Below are 15,937 nucleotides of genomic sequence, written 5' to 3' on the forward strand. Positions count from 1 at the left end.
TCGTACTCGTTCGTCGTTTCCCTCGTCAGCGAGGTAGTGCCAGGAACGGATGAAAACAGGCTGCCTCTTCTCACATCAGTCACTAGCTGTCATGTGTAATGCACCGAAGTCACAGCTCCCTATTCACATCCAGACCCCACAGATCTTTCCATGGTTTCCTCCGACCGCTTCACCTGCCTTGGTTCAGTCCGTTTGCAGCATGTTGATCCCCTGTATACCACGTTATTCCAATTAGCTCGATCCCGTGCTCGCCTTTCACCCTCCTGCATGTTCAGGACCCGGTCACTCAAAATCTTTTTCACTCCATCCTTCCCTCACCAGTTTGGTCTCCCTCTTTTTGTTCCCTCCAGTTCCGACACATTTATGGCCTTTGTCAACATCTCTCTCTCTCTCTCTCTCTCTCTCTCTCTCTCTCTCTCTCTCTCTCTCTCTCTCTCTCTCTCTCTCTCTCTCTCTCTCTCTCCATATGTGTGTGTGTGTGTGTGTGTGTGTGTGTGTGTGTGTGTCTTCCTCACGCATGGCCACATCCTTCAAGCTGGGGCCACAGACACAGGTGGCCGCGGGAGGTATGGTGGGGTCGCCGTATGTCCCCTGGCCTGGAGGCCTATCCTGGCCTGGATGGTGGTAAGCTCGTCGTGTGTGTGAAGCATGGGTGTGTGGCGCCGTAGCCATGTTGCCGGGGCTCAACGTGCCTGGGGAAGAACTGGAAGGGATCGAGGAAGACCTGGGTAGAACGTGGAGAGTACGCGAAGAACACCTGGGGGAGACCTGAGGACGAAATGCGTCTAATATTTTGGAGGACCTGATGAAGGACTGAAGAAAATTGATGGAGGAACTAAAGTAAAATTGAGGAAGACTTGGATAGGACTTGGAGGAAAGCTGAGGAGGACCACAGGAAGACGTGATAGAAAATTGGGAAAGACATGGGGAGAACCTGAGGACCTTGTGATGAGGAGGAACTGAGCAAGATCTGGCGAGGAACTAGGAAGTGAAGCAGACTTGGGGCGACGTTGACGGGCGAGTGGTAGGAGGCAGAGGCCCCACACTGGGTGTAGGTAGCACACAACCCGGCCAACGTCTGAAGCAGTGATCATTAAGGACGATCTGAGGCTGCCATTTCTGTACGGGCAGCGTCGGGTACTGTCTTGATAATGATGGGATCTGGGATTCCAAAATGCTATCAAATATTATATATTTAAATTTTGAAGATTATGTATTGCGGGAAAATAGCACAAAAGAGAATGTTACATGATATTGAAGCTCACTACGTAAAATGTCGAGTCTGCAGGTGGAAATCTGACTGGTTGATCTATAGCATGGCTGACGTATAGCATGGCTGACGTATAGCATGGCTGACGTATAGCATGGCTGACGTATAGCATGGTACACACACTGCTACTGACCGGACACATACACAGCTGGGGTACCAATAGTCTCAGTGTGAAGTCTTGTAGGTCTCTGTATATCATACATGATCCTCTCGTAGCCAGGACTCACTCACCTGAAGTATACATGATCCCACCTCCTCTTCTTAACTCTGGTGTGGAACACTGGAATAAACCAACACATTTTGTTCATTCTGTTTCAGCTGTCGTCCAAGAGTTGAACCTCCTCGCAGGAGGAAGCAGTTTCCCATTTCCATTTTCCTGCAAAATTTCCCAGTCATTATGTGTATATGAGATGATGTTTTTCTCTGAGCTACATTCCTGCCTGAGGAAATGGTTGGCAGGAAGCCTTCAGCTTTACTATCTATTCTCCCACAATTCAGATGAGGATCTCAAGACACGACTTCAGAAGATAACCTCCCCGTGAAGTGTCAGCTTCAGGTCTCCTACCATTTGGCCTTCTCATACACTTCCTTCCTTCCTCTTTCCTTCCCTCTCCAGTACTTCCTTTCTCACTTATTCCCTCTCCTCTCTCCTTTTCCCTCTCTCTCTCCGTTTTCTCATCTCTTCCTCCCTTCGTTCCTCCTTCTCTCTCTCTCTCTCTCTCTCTCTCTCTCTCTCTCTCTCTCTCTCTCTCTCTCTCTCTCTCTCTCTCTCTCTCTCTCTCTCCCCACACCTGCTGCTCGTCTCTCGTGTGATGGCTGATCCTACTAGCCATAACAAGCCAATCACCTGCTTCCTTGATTAACTGTTAACGGATGTTGTCTGCTGCCGCCCTGCTTACAACCATGGGCACCCACGCACCCCACCTGCTGGTCAGGGTTCAGGGCCGGACGTCACCTGCTGGTCAGGGTTCAGGGGCGGACGTCACCTGCTGGTCAGGGTTCAGGGGCGGACGTCACCTGCTGGTCAGGGTTCAGGGCCGGACGTCACCTGCTGGTCAGGGTTCAGGGCCGGACGTCACCTGCTGGTCAGGGTTCAGGGGCGGACGTCACCTGCTGGTCAGGGTTCAGGGGCGGACGTCACCTGCTGGTCAGGGTTCAGGGCCGGACGTCACCTGCTGGTCAGGGTTCAGGGCCGGACGTCACCTGCTGGTCAGGGTTCAGGGGCGGACGTCACCTGCTGGTCAGGGTTCAGGGCCGGACGTCACCTGCTGGTCAGGGTTCAGGGGCGGACGTCACCTGCTGGTCAGGGTTCAGGGCCGGACGTCACCTGCTGGTCAGGGTTCAGGGGCGGACGTCACCTGCTGGTCAGGGTTCAGGCCGGACGTCACCTGCTGGTCGGGGTTCAGGCCGGACGTCACCTGCTGGTCGGGGCTCGGTATGTGTGTGAGACGTCAGGAGGGGAAGCGGCGGTGCACCGAGGGATCATGTCGCGTCATCACTCGTTAATTGGCTTCAAATATGTTCATTGTGTTGCTCGATGACTCACTGTGGGGGAGGGAGTGAGCATGGAAATGTCTTATGTAATCAAAGGTTTAATGAATGATATACACTACAGCCAGAGGATGACTATTTATTAAGAAGTTATCTTGTAAAGTCACTGAAGATACAGCAACGGGACAACAGTAGACACTGTGGCTGTCATAACAGCCAAACAGGAGACACGGACTGTAGCAACAGGTAGTCTTCACATAAAGAGTGTTTAAAGAGGTTTACAATGGCTGTTTAGGGCGTTTTTGTAACGGTTTGTATGAGCTGGGTTGAGCTCGATGCGGTAACGCACTGCAGCATAGAGAAGAGGGATATCTGGTGCCAAGAGTTGACGGTGCAGGAGCTTCATTCCGGTCCAGTGGTTGACGTCCAGTTCATGGTTAGGGAGAATCAGGAGGAACAGTGCGTTCATCACCTCAAGAAACATGATGTAACTCTTGCCTCTTTGCACCACAGCAGCAGTGTAGTCCTGAACCCCACCACAGCAGCAGTGTAATCCTGAACCCCACCACAGCAGCAGTGTAGTCCTGAACCCCACCACAGCAGCAGTGTAGTCCTGAACCCCACCACAGCAGCAGTGTAGTCCTGAACCTCACCACAGCAGCAGTGTGGTCCTGAACCCCACCACAGCAGCAGTGTGGTCCTGAACCCCACCACAGCAGCAGTGTAGTCCTGAACCCCACCACAGCAGCAGTGTAGTCCTGAACCTCACCACAGCAGCAGTGTGGTCCTGAACCCCACCACAGCAGCAGTGTGGTCCTGAACCCCACCACAGCAGCAGTGTAGTCCTGAACCCCACCACAGCAGCAGTGTAGTCCTGAACCCCACCACAGCAGCAGTGTGGTCCTGAACCCCACCACAGTAGCAGTGTAGTCCTGAACCCCACCACAGCAGCAGTGTAGTCCTGAACCCCACCACAGTAGCAGTGTAGTCCTGAACCCCACCACAGCAGCAGTGTAGTCCTGAACCCCACCACAGCAGCAGTGTAGTCCTGAACCCCACCACAGCAGCAGTGTAGTCCTGAACCCCACCACAGCAGCAGTGTAGTCCTGAACCCCACCACAGCGCCGGGGTTCATGGCCGCTTCCTCAGGACAAAACCATAATAATTTGAACCATTTCTGAAATTCTTGTGTTCCCCTTCATCATGCCCTTCCTGTCCTGGCTGCCTCACCCTCCACCTCCATCCTGCCCACCTGTGGCTGCCCCCTCGTTATAACCCAACCATCCCCACTTGTGTAAGTGTTGTTACTGATTTACTCCTTGAGCTTGAATAATAGATAATGATAGTAATGATAATAATTATGGAGATAATGATAATGATAATATTGATAATCATAATGATAATTATAATAATAATAATAATAATAATAATAATAATAATAATAATAATAATAATAATAATAATAATAATAATAATTATCACTATTATTATTATTATTATTATTATTATTATTATTATTATTATTATTATCATTATCATCATCATCATCATTATTATGATAATAACAATGATAATTATTATTATTGTTATTATTGTTATCATTATTATTATTATTATTATTATTATTATTATTATTATTATTATTATTATTATTATAATAATAATTATTATTATTATCATTATTATTATTATTATTATTATCATTATTAATATTATTATTATTATTATTATTATTATCATTATTGTTATAAAAATGATGATTATGATAATAATGATATCAGTTCTGATGATTGTTTATAGTTACTGTATGATAATTATCATTATTATGATTATAATTATTACTTTTGTTGTTGTTGTTGTTGGGCTGGTTAGCAGTGTGGTGTTGTGGAGGTGAGTGATGACTGGTGCTTCTGGTGTGTGTTTGTGTGGCATGTGTTATGTGAAGGTGAGTGATGACTGGTGCTTCTGGTGTGTGTTTGTGTGGCATGTGTTATGTGGAGATGAGTGATGACTGGTGTTTGTGTGGCATGTGTTATGTGGAGGTGAGTGATGACTGGTGTTTGTGTGGCATGTGTTATGTGGAGGTGAGTGATGACTGGTGTTTGTGTGGCATGTGTTATGTGGAGGTGAGTGATGACTGGTGCTTCTGGTGTGTGTTTGTGTGGCATGTGTTATGTGGAGGTGAGTGATGACTGGTGTTTGTGTGGCATGTGTTATGAGACCTGCTTCATGTTAGGGGTCATGAGGGGGGGGGGCATAGCGAGGGTCGTGAGAAGGATATAGTGAAAGGGTGTATAGTGGGGATTGTGAGGGGAGATGGTATACAGTAGTGAGGGTTATAAGGGGAGAAAGTATAGTGAGGGTTGTGAGGGGAGAAGGTATAGTGAGGGTTGTGGGGGAGAAGGTATAGTGAGGGTTGTGAGGGGAGAAAGTATAGCGAGGGTTATGAGGGGAGAAGGTATAGTGAGGGTTGTGGGGGGAGAAGGTATAGTGAGGGTTGTGGGGGGAAAAGGTATAGTGAGGGTTGTGGGGGGAGAAGGTATAGTGAGGGTTGTGTGGGGAGAAGGTATAGTGAGGGTTGTGTGGGGAGAAGGTATAGTGAGGGTTGTGTGGGGAGAAGGTATAGTGAGGGTTGTGTGGGGAGAAGGTATAGTGAGGGTTGTGGGGGGAGAAGGTATAGTGAGGGTTGTGTGGGGAGAAGGTATAGTGAGGGTTGTGTGGGGAGAAGGTATAGTGAGGGTTGTGTGGGGAGAAGGTATAGTGAGGGTTGTGTGGGGAGAAGGTATAGTGAGGGGAAAGTGAGATTTTATAAGGGAAGAGAAAGGAGGAACATATTGGTGAAGCTGGTGGAAGAATGGCTGGGAAGGAGTGGTGGCTGCTATGGGAGGGGAGAACACTGGTTTGGGGAAGTTGAGGAGGGGGTGTTGTGGGTGGGGAGGGAGATTGAAGACGGGGTTGCATGTTCAGGGGAGAGTTGGGTAGGGAGATAGGGTGAAGGGCTTTTGGGCTAGATGGGGGACGTTAGGAAGGTGTGTTCGAGGGAGGGAGCAGGAGAAGTGTGTAAGGGAAGTGTATTCAGGGAAATGGCTACAAATATTGTATTATAGGGAAGGGGGCAGGGAGAATGTGATGAGGGGACCCTGGGGGCTGGAGGATGATGGTGGTAGTGGAGAGAACAGGGAGGGTGAGTGGGTGAAGGGGAGGGCAGACGGGAACTAGACGATGGCAGACCAGCGTCACGTCACATTACTACACCTGCTTCCTCCTGCTACATTACTACACCTGCTTCCTCCTGCTACATTACTACACCTGCTTCCTCCTGCTACATTACTACACCTGCTTCCTCCTGCTACATTACTACACCTGCTTCCTCCTGCTACATCACTACACCTGCTTCCTCCTGCTACATCACCTGCTCCCGCTACTCGGTTGTCTCCCATGGTGCAGACCACTGGTCTCTGACAGAGGGCTACCAGATACCTGGCGGTGAGTTACCAGGTACCTGGTGGAGGGTTCCCTGGTACCTGGTGGAGGGTTCCCTGGTACCTGGTGGAGGGTCCCCTGGTACCTGGTGGAGGGTCCCCTGGTACCTGGTGAAGGGTCCCCTGGTACCTGGTGGAGGGTCCCCTGGTACCTGGTGGAGGGTCCCCTGGTACCTGGTGGAGGGTCCCCTGGTACCTGGTGAAGGGTCCCCTGGTACCTGGTGGAGGGTCCCCTGGTACCTGGTGGAGGGTCCCCTGGTACCTGGTGGAGGGTCCCCTGGTACCTGGTGAAGGGTTCCCTGGTACCTGGTGGAGGGTCCCCTGGTACCTGGTGGAGGGTCCCCTGGTACCTGGTGGAGGGTCCCCTGGTACCTGGTGGAGGGTCCCCTGGTACCTGGTGGAGGGTCCCCTGGTACCTGGTGAAGGGTTCCCTGGTACCTGGTGGAGGGTCCCCTGGTACCTGGTGGAGGGTCCCCTGGTACCTGGTGGAGGGTCCCCTGGTACCTGGTGGAGGGTTCCCTGGTACCTGGTGGAGGGTCCCCTGGTACCTGGTGGAGGGTCCCCTGGTACCTGGTGGAGGGTTCCCTGGTACCTGGTGGAGGGTCCCCTGGTACCTGGTGAAGGGTTCCCTGGTACCTGGTGGAGGGTTCCCTGGTACCTGGTGGAGGGTCCCCTGGTACCTGGTGGAGGGTCCCCTGGTACCTGGTGGAGGGTCCCCTGGTATCTGGTGGAGGGTCCCCTGGTACCTGGTGGAGGGTCCCCTGGTACCTGGTGGAGGGTCCCCTGGTACCTGGTGGAGGGTTCCCCTGGTACCTGGTGGAGGGTCCCCTGGTACCTGGTGAAGGGTTCCCCTGGTACCTGGTGGAGGGTTCCCTGGTACCTGGTGGAGGGTCCCCTGGTACCTGGTGGAGGGTCCCCTGGTACCTGGTGGAGGGTCCCCTGGTACCTGGTGGAGGGTCCCCTGGTACCTGGTGGAGGGTCCCCTGGTACCTGGCAAAAACAGTGGGAAAAACGGCGTCTCATAAGGAAATACCTCCACGTAACAATGACTTCCTCACGTTGTGGGGAAGACTCCGCCTCTCATACTTGGCTCGGCCCTTCCCCAAGCTTGGCTTGCCCCTTCCCCAGGCCTGGCTCGGCCCTTCCCCAGGCCTGGCTCGCCCCTTCCCCCTTCCCCAGGCCTGGCTCGCCCCTTCCCCAGGCCTGGCTCGCCCCTTCCCCTGTGTGGAAGGCAGACAAGACGGGAAGGCTGCACACTGGGGAAGTCAGGTAACATATGGAGGCTCCAGAATGGTACCATGGTGCTCAGGGAGTACCTGGGGGTTATGATATGACTGGTTTATAGTGGTGGTAAGTAGGGACCTGTGTAGGACCACTGTGCTGGTACCTGGAATGTACCATACGTCACGGATCCTGGACTCGAACCCACCGCACCCCGCCAACCTGGGTGACTGAGCCGTAACTTAATTGGTCGGCTCAGTAAAAAGCCTAAGATACGCACATGTTCAGGCCAGGCTTCACTACCAGCTCTCACATCAGCAACACCTCTGATTCGGTACCAGACCCGGGTCCGATACCAGATCTGGGTTGGGCAGTAGGTCTGGGTTCGGGAGTAAGCCTGGGTTTGTTAAGTGATGTACCTGAGGACTATCTTAGTCCAGGTAACTCGTTACCTGAATCAGCCACTGTCCTCAGCACTAACAAACACACGAGGTATTTATGATCCACATATAGGAAGGATCCAACCACGGTTACCATACCTATTTTTCTCGGGGGGGTAGACAAGTGGGGTCCTACTGAGTTGGTCATGTCTGCCTCCTAGATGTCTTGTTAAACATACAACATCACTTTTTATTATGCTGTGTTAATTAAAACAGACCTAAACCCACCCATCGGATACTGTTACTTATGTAGGGGTAAACCCACCTACCCACCCACCGGCAGTAATAACAGATGCAGAGGTAAACCCACCCACCCACCGACCACAATAACAGTAGTCAGGTGGAGTGTCCGATATGAACATGAGGTTTAGCGCAAGCAGAAGAAGGTGGCGCTATTAGGAATGTCTGGTTTATATTCGATTTCAGGGGTACACTGGGTGGAGGAATCGCCCATGCCGCCCGCTGGGTGGGTAGTGGGTGGAGGCCATGTAAACACTTGATCTCTTAATAGAGAGTATAATTATCAAAGTGTGACTGAACAATTATTGTAGAGACGTCTTACCTTGATGGGGTGTCACAGCGAGTGGTCGTGGGTCTGTTATTTTCACTTGGTGGCACACTATCAAACAGCTAACATCTCGCTAGCCTGACAACATGTGGCTCTCACTCTGCCAACACTTAACACAGGTAAAAGTGCGGCTCTTGTTCTCCATGTGCAGGTAACTAGTGCCGCTCGAAACTTAACGAACGAGAGAGAGGATTTTTATACCCATCTTCATGATGTGATATGATCATGTCATTATCGTGTTTCATCTGGCTTAACATACTATGTTGTTGGATATGACCTCATACTATGTTGTTTGATATGACCTCATACTATGTTGTTTGATATAAATTCACAAAGCATGTTGTTTGATATCATGTTACCACCGACCATACTTGGTCGTACAGTGACGTGGGTGGCAGTCGCCTTGCTCAGGTAAGAGTCGTTCGTTCCTACATGTGGATATGAATGTCTTCTCCTGCTACAAATGTTCATCATCCTGACATTGTAATAATAACCTTCACATAAAAACGTGACTATTGTTACTATTATTATTATTATTATTATTATTATTATTATTATTATTATTATTATTATTATTATCATTAGTATTGTTATTATTATAAGTAATGACATTGGTTGGTACTCTGTTAGCCCTTAATGTGTATGCATTACTGTAATGTTAGGCGCCTGCCTCATGTATAAGTTAACCTTTACATGATCATAGATAAATGTACTGTTAACCCTTAAGTATGACAGTAAGACCCTTGAGTGTCCTAGCCTGAACTTTAAGCTGACCCTTAACAGGTTATTAAAGGTCAGGCATACCTAAAGATCGTAACCTTGTGCTCAACACTTTGATTTGATTGATGCCGAAATAAGGGATAGCTTCGCCCCGTGGTGGTGAAGCCATGGTAGCCTGGCCCCGTGGTGGTAATGGTAGCCTGGCCCCGTGGTGGTAATGGTAGCCTGGCCCCGTGGTGGTAATGGTAGCCTGGCCCCGTGGTGGTAATGGTAGCCTGGCCCCGTGGTGGTAATGGTAGCCTGGCCCCGTGGTGGTAATGGTAGCCTGGCCCCGTGGTGGTAATGGTAGCCTGGCCCCGTGGTGGTAATGGTAGCCTAGCACCGTGGTGGTGAAGCCATGGTAGCCTGGCCCCGTGGTGGTAATGGTAGCCTAGCACCGTGGTGGTGAAGCCATGGTAGCCTCGCCCCGTGGTGGTAATGGTAGCCTAGCACCGTGGTGGTGAAGCCATGGTAGCCTCGCCCCGTAGTGGTAATGGTAGCTTGGCCCCGTGGTGGTGTGGTAGCCTCGCACCATGGTGGTAATGGTAACTTGGCCCCGTGGTGGTGTGGTAGCCTCGCTCCGTGGTGGTAATGGTAACTTGGCCCCGTGGTGGTGTGGTAGCCTCGCTCCGTGGTGGTAATGGTAGCTTGGCCCCGTGGTGGTGTGGTAGCCTCGCTCCGTGGTAGTCTCTCCCTCATGGTAGCCTGACACCGTCACCGGTAGTGGTGGTGGCAGGTGATAATGCTCATGATACATGATAAGGTCAGACCCTGCCCACCATCTCACCCACCATGATGACCACGTGAGACATGACATCCAGACTGGTTACCATCTGCCTGACCAAAGCTACCTGTGTGTGTATATCTTGAGCCAATCATTAATAACCTTTCTCTCCAAACCATTTTTGTAGACCTCAGGAGTTCTCTCTCCAAGTATAAGTTTCGTGGTCCACTACTGTTTGCAGGTGAAATCTTTTCGTATCTTTAGAAATTGGAAGGAAATCATTTTTGTCTGTTAGTGGGAGTAGCTCTGATCAAGAAATATAAAAGGTTTGTTTTAGAATTCTGAACAGTTGCTCCGTTTGTACAAGGGATTTATTCGTCCTTGTATGAAGTACTGCTCTCACATCTGGGGTGGTTCTAGCTTGGTATCCTTACTTGACAGAGATGAGTCGGAAGCGGTCCGACTTATAAACTGTCCCCGGCTAACTTCCAGACTTGACCCCCTTGGCCGTACCCCGCAATGTTGGTTCACTTTCCCTCTTCTATAGGTATTACTTTGTTTTTTGCCCCCGAGAGCTGGGTGCTTGTGTACCACACAATACTCGGCAAGCTGCTGCTTCACATGATTACTGTGTGGCCATCGGCTAATCAAGGGTGGGTCGTTTTGATAACTGTTTCTTTCCCTACACCTCGAAGCTTTGGAACTCTCAACATTCTCATGTCTTTCTTAATAACTATGACCTGCCGCACATTTTAAAGTTAGTTTTTTCACTTCCTCCAAAATTCGTTAATACTTTCCCTTGTTTCTTCTTTCCTTTCATAATCCTCTCTATATATCAGTCAATGTCTGGCCTTGATGTGGGGTTTTGTCCATGGGTGGAGGCTCCAACGTAAAATCCAATATATATATATATATATATATATATATATATATATATATATATATATATATATATATATATATATATATATATATATATATATATATATATCTTTTCTTTTCTTTCAAACTATTCGCCATTTCCCGCGTTAGCAAGGTAGCGTTAAGAACTGAGGACTGGGCCTCTAAGGGAATATCCTCACCTGGCCCCCTTCTCTGTTCCTTCTTTGGGAAAGTTAAAAAAAAAAAGAAAAAAAAGAAAAAAAAAAACAAGAGGGGAGGATTTCCAGCCCCCCGCTCCCTCCCCTTTTAGTCGCCTTCTACGACACGCAGCGAATACGTGGGAAGTATTCTTTCTCCCCTATCCCCAGGGATAATATATATATATATATATATATATATATATATATATATATATATATATATATATATATATATATATATTCATTCATTTATTTTATTTATTTTGCTTTGTCGCTGTCTCCCGCGTTTGCGAGGTAGCGCAAGGAAACAGACGAAAGAAATGGCCCAACCCACCCCCATACACAATGTATATACATACACGTCCACACACGCAAATATACATACCTATACATCTCAATTTACACATATATATACACACACAGACACATACATATATACCCATGCACACAGTTCACACTGTCTGCCTTTATTCATTCCCATCGCCACCTCGCCACACATGGAATACCATCCCCCTCCCCCCTCCTGTGTGCGAGGTAGCACTAGGAAAAGACAACAAAGGCCCCATTCGTTCACACTCAGTCTCTAGCTGTCATGCAATAATGCCCGAAACCACAGCTCCCTTTCCACATCCAAGCCCCACACAACTTTCCATGGTTTACCCCAGACGCTTCACATGCCCTGGTTCAATCCACTGAGAGCACGTCAAACCCGGTATACCACATCGATCCAATTCACTATATTCCTTGCCCTCCTTTCACCCCCCTGCATGTTCAGGCCCCGATCACACAAAATCTTTTTCACTCCATGTTTCCACCTCCAATTTGGTCTCCCACTTCTCGTTCCCTCCACCTCCGACACATATATCCTCTTGGTCAATCTTTCCTCACTCATTCTCTCCATGTGCCCAAACCATTTCAAAACACCCTCTTCTGCTCTTTCAACCACGCTCTTTTTATTTCCACACATCTCTCTTACCCTTACATTACTTACTCGATCAAACCACCTCACTCCACACATTGTCCTCAAACATCTCATTTCCAGCACATCCACCCTCCTGCGCACACCTCTATCCATAGCCCACGCCTCGCAACCATACAACATTGTTGGAACCACTATTCTTTCAAACATACCCATTTTTGCTTTCCGAGATAATGTTCTCGACTTCCACACATTCTTCAAAGCTCCCAGGATTTTCGCCCCCTCCCCCACCCTATGATTCACTTCCGCTTCCATGGTTCCATCCGCTGCCAGATCCATTCCCAGATATCTAAAACACTTTACTTCCTCCAGTTTTTCTCCATTCAAACTTACCTCCCAATTGACTTGACCCTCAACCCTACTGTACCTAATAACCTTGCTCTTATTCACATTTACTCTTAACTTTCTTCTTTCACACACTTTACCAAACTCAGTCACCAGCTTCTGCAGTTTCTCACATGAATCAGCCACCAGCGCTGTATCATCAGCGAACAACAACTGACTCACTTCCCAAGCTCTCTCATCCACAACAGACTTCATACTTGCCCCTCTTTCCAAAACTCTTGCATTCACCTCCCTAACAACTCCATCCATACACAAATTAAACAACCATGGAGACATCACACACCCCTGCCGCAAACCTACATTCACTGAGAACCAATCACTTTCCTCTCTTCCTACACGTACACATGCCTTACATCCTCGATAAAAACTTTTCACTGCTTTTAACAACTTTCCTCCCACACCATATATTCTTAATACCTTCCACAGAGCATCTCTATCAACTCTATGATATGCCTTCTCTAGATCCATAAATGCTACATACAAATCCATTTGCTTTTCTAAGTATTTCTCACATACATTCTTCAAAGCAAACACCTGATCCACATATCCTCTACCACTTCTGAAACCACACTGCTCTTCCCCAATATATATATATATATATATATATATATATATATATATATATATATATATATATATATATATATATATATATATATATATATATATATATTTTTTTTTTTTTTTATACTTTGTCGCTGTCTCCCGCGTTTGCGAGGTAGCGCAAGGAAACAGACGAAAGAAATGGCCCAACCCCCCCCCCCCATACACATGTATATACATACGTCCACACACGCAAATATACATACCTACACAGCTTTCCATGGTTTACCCCAGACGCTTCACATGCCTTGATTCAATCCACTGACAGCACGTCAACCCCAGTATACCACATCGCTCCAATTCACTCTATTCCTTGCCCTCCTTTCACCCTCCTGCATGTATATATATATATATATATATATATATATATATATATATATATATATATATATATATATATATATATATATATGTATATATATATATATATAAATATATACATATATATATATACCATAGCCTGGGCCAAGTATCCATTTCATCGACCATCCCCTAAGGGTGTATGGACATCTGGGTGGACCTAATGCCAAACCCAGGATTGGAACGTATGTGTTCGACCGTGGGCCGACCCGTGAATGTGTCATGGTCAGGAACGCTACCCAGCTACACCACGGAGCGCCATTGTTTACTAAGGAATCGATCACAGCAGATGTTTACATACCATTATCTACGTGGGAAGAACCCCTGTCCGGTAGCTGATCATTATCTACGTGGGGAGAAGCCCTCTCCGGTAGCTGTAGGTGTAGGCTTTATTTGATAGTAAATACCGTAACACAGTTAGTTGACAAACCACCTACATACGGTGAGACTAGATCACATTTAGTGTCTTATCACATATGAGGATCTTGTTAACAATGTTGAAGTCCGAGAAAAGTTTAGTAAATGATCACTTCAAAGGTCGTACCCATACCAGGTTCATCATGGTCGTCATGAAATTTTACCAAATGTGCTGAAGATGTGTGCAGATACGCGAGATAAACCTCTTGAAATACAGTTGAAGATGTCGCTTGAAATAGGAAGAGTCATGGGAATGGAAAGTCAAACCATCTCGTCATACTGTTAGCAAGAAAGGAGACCGGGAGAGGCACTGAACTACAGACCCGTCTCACGAGCGAGTGTGGTCTGTAAGGTTCTGAAAACATAATTAGAATGCAGATGGATGACTTTCTGTTGAGGATAGATTGAAGCCAGACAAATGTAGAATAATGAAGATTGGACAGAGCGAAAGGTTTCAATGTTATCTAGCAGGAAAAAAGCAGCAGCATTGTGTACAAAGAGTAGGACTTGAGAGTGGACGTCGTCCCTAACCTGTCACCAGAGTCACATATTGGGAGAACAGTTCTGGAAACTGTCTTCTGGCAATTATCATGATAGCTATTAAGTGTGTGCACAAGGAAGTATTTAACAATCTAGACATATTTTGCTTAAGGCTAAGTTTAGAATATACCTGACAAGTTGGGTCATGACCCTGAACAAGTTTAAGGAATTGATATAGAAGGTCCAGAGGAGGGCGACAAAGATGGTACAAGGATTAAGGTAGCTAAGTTTGAGGGAAAGACGAGAGGCTACAGCTGGCCAGATCAGAACTTTTTAAGTTTTTGAGACCTCGATGATGTGGACAATGAACAGTTCGTCCAGACATGTAAGGATAAAGCAACCATTGGACTAACATAACATGGAGTAAGAAACTTGTCAAAACGGATGTAGAAGATTATCATCAGTGTGGTAGATGAATAGAGAAGAATGACTGACGACTTGGTTGATGCAAACACCATACGTGTATCTAAGAAGTTGTATCATAGTAAAGAATGCTCAAGGAATGGATCCTCATGAGTGTAAAACTCCTTCCCTGTATAGTACCAATAGTTAATCACACTCACACACAACTATGAGTCGGTACAGGCCAGCCCAAGGTCGAATTGTATGGGTTCGAATCCTGGCTGTGGCAATTGGCTTACATCCGCCCCTTGTGTTCGTCCTCTCCTCGGGCCTTGTCGATAAATAGGTACTTGCATTAGGCTGCAGTGTATATGTGTATGCATACATACATACATAGTAGTAAAGCCAAGCTATATAAGTAAGGTTAAGAGACGGGGCAGCACGTATTTAAAACTCTCTCCTCGTAACAAAATGATAGCTGATAATAATCTCGCTGTAGATGACTTCCCACGGTGGAGCAGTTACCTATGTAAGAGAAAGTGGTTTTTTAGGGAAAAGAGGTCGTGTATAGATTTGTATGAGAGAGTGAGTTCTGTTTTGCACAAAATGTTAGGCTGGACCGCCAGAAAGCATATGACACCTGTACCCCATGGGGTGCTTATTAAAAAGCTAGATCCTCGAGCAGGAATGGGTGGGATACTCCTCCAATGGACAGATTATCCTAGTGGATTGGAGCAAAGGACGCATGGCAGAGGGGGACAGAATTATCTTAATGGGTCGAGGTGACCAGCGGATGCCACACATTTCTGTGACCATCGCGCCTTTTGATCTACGCAAATGACTTGCATGAATACATTTGTAGATGATGCACAAGGTATCAACTCCTACCTGAGTATATTTGAGGATGATGCAAGAGTCTGAGGGAAGTGAAAAGCGAGGACGATTTCATCAAATCACAAGGGGACCTTAATGGACTCCAAACTTAATGATTTATGGTTGATGAAATTCAAGCCAAGCAAATGTAAAGTGATGACATAAGTAGAGCGAAAAAAAATGTCTCAACATGACCATCATCTAACAGGAAATAAGCTTCAGGATTGTATGTTTGTGAGTAGGACTAGGGAGTTGACACGATCCCTAACCTGTCACCAGAGTGCCATATTCGGAGAACAGTTAAGGAGGCAGACTGTCTTGTAGGGTAAAGTGTAGAACACTAGTCATTTATCAGTCGATAGGATTAAGTGTAGGCCAGCAGGGGGTCAGCAGAGGCTGAGGTACAGTGTAGACCAGCTGCCACTCAGCATTGGCTGGGGT

General features: G+C 47.3%; 1 long non-coding RNA gene across 1 annotated transcript in view; it reads left to right on the forward strand.

Moving 5' to 3' along the window:
* The window catches only part of LOC139759731 (uncharacterized), a 40,577-nt gene that overhangs the window by 20,793 nt on the left and 3,847 nt on the right, over positions 1-15,937 (forward strand). The window lies entirely within an intron of this gene.

This window comes from Panulirus ornatus, chromosome 34, assembly GCF_036320965.1.
Source record: "Panulirus ornatus isolate Po-2019 chromosome 34, ASM3632096v1, whole genome shotgun sequence".
NCBI classification, from domain to species: Eukaryota; Metazoa; Arthropoda; class Malacostraca; order Decapoda; family Palinuridae; genus Panulirus; species Panulirus ornatus.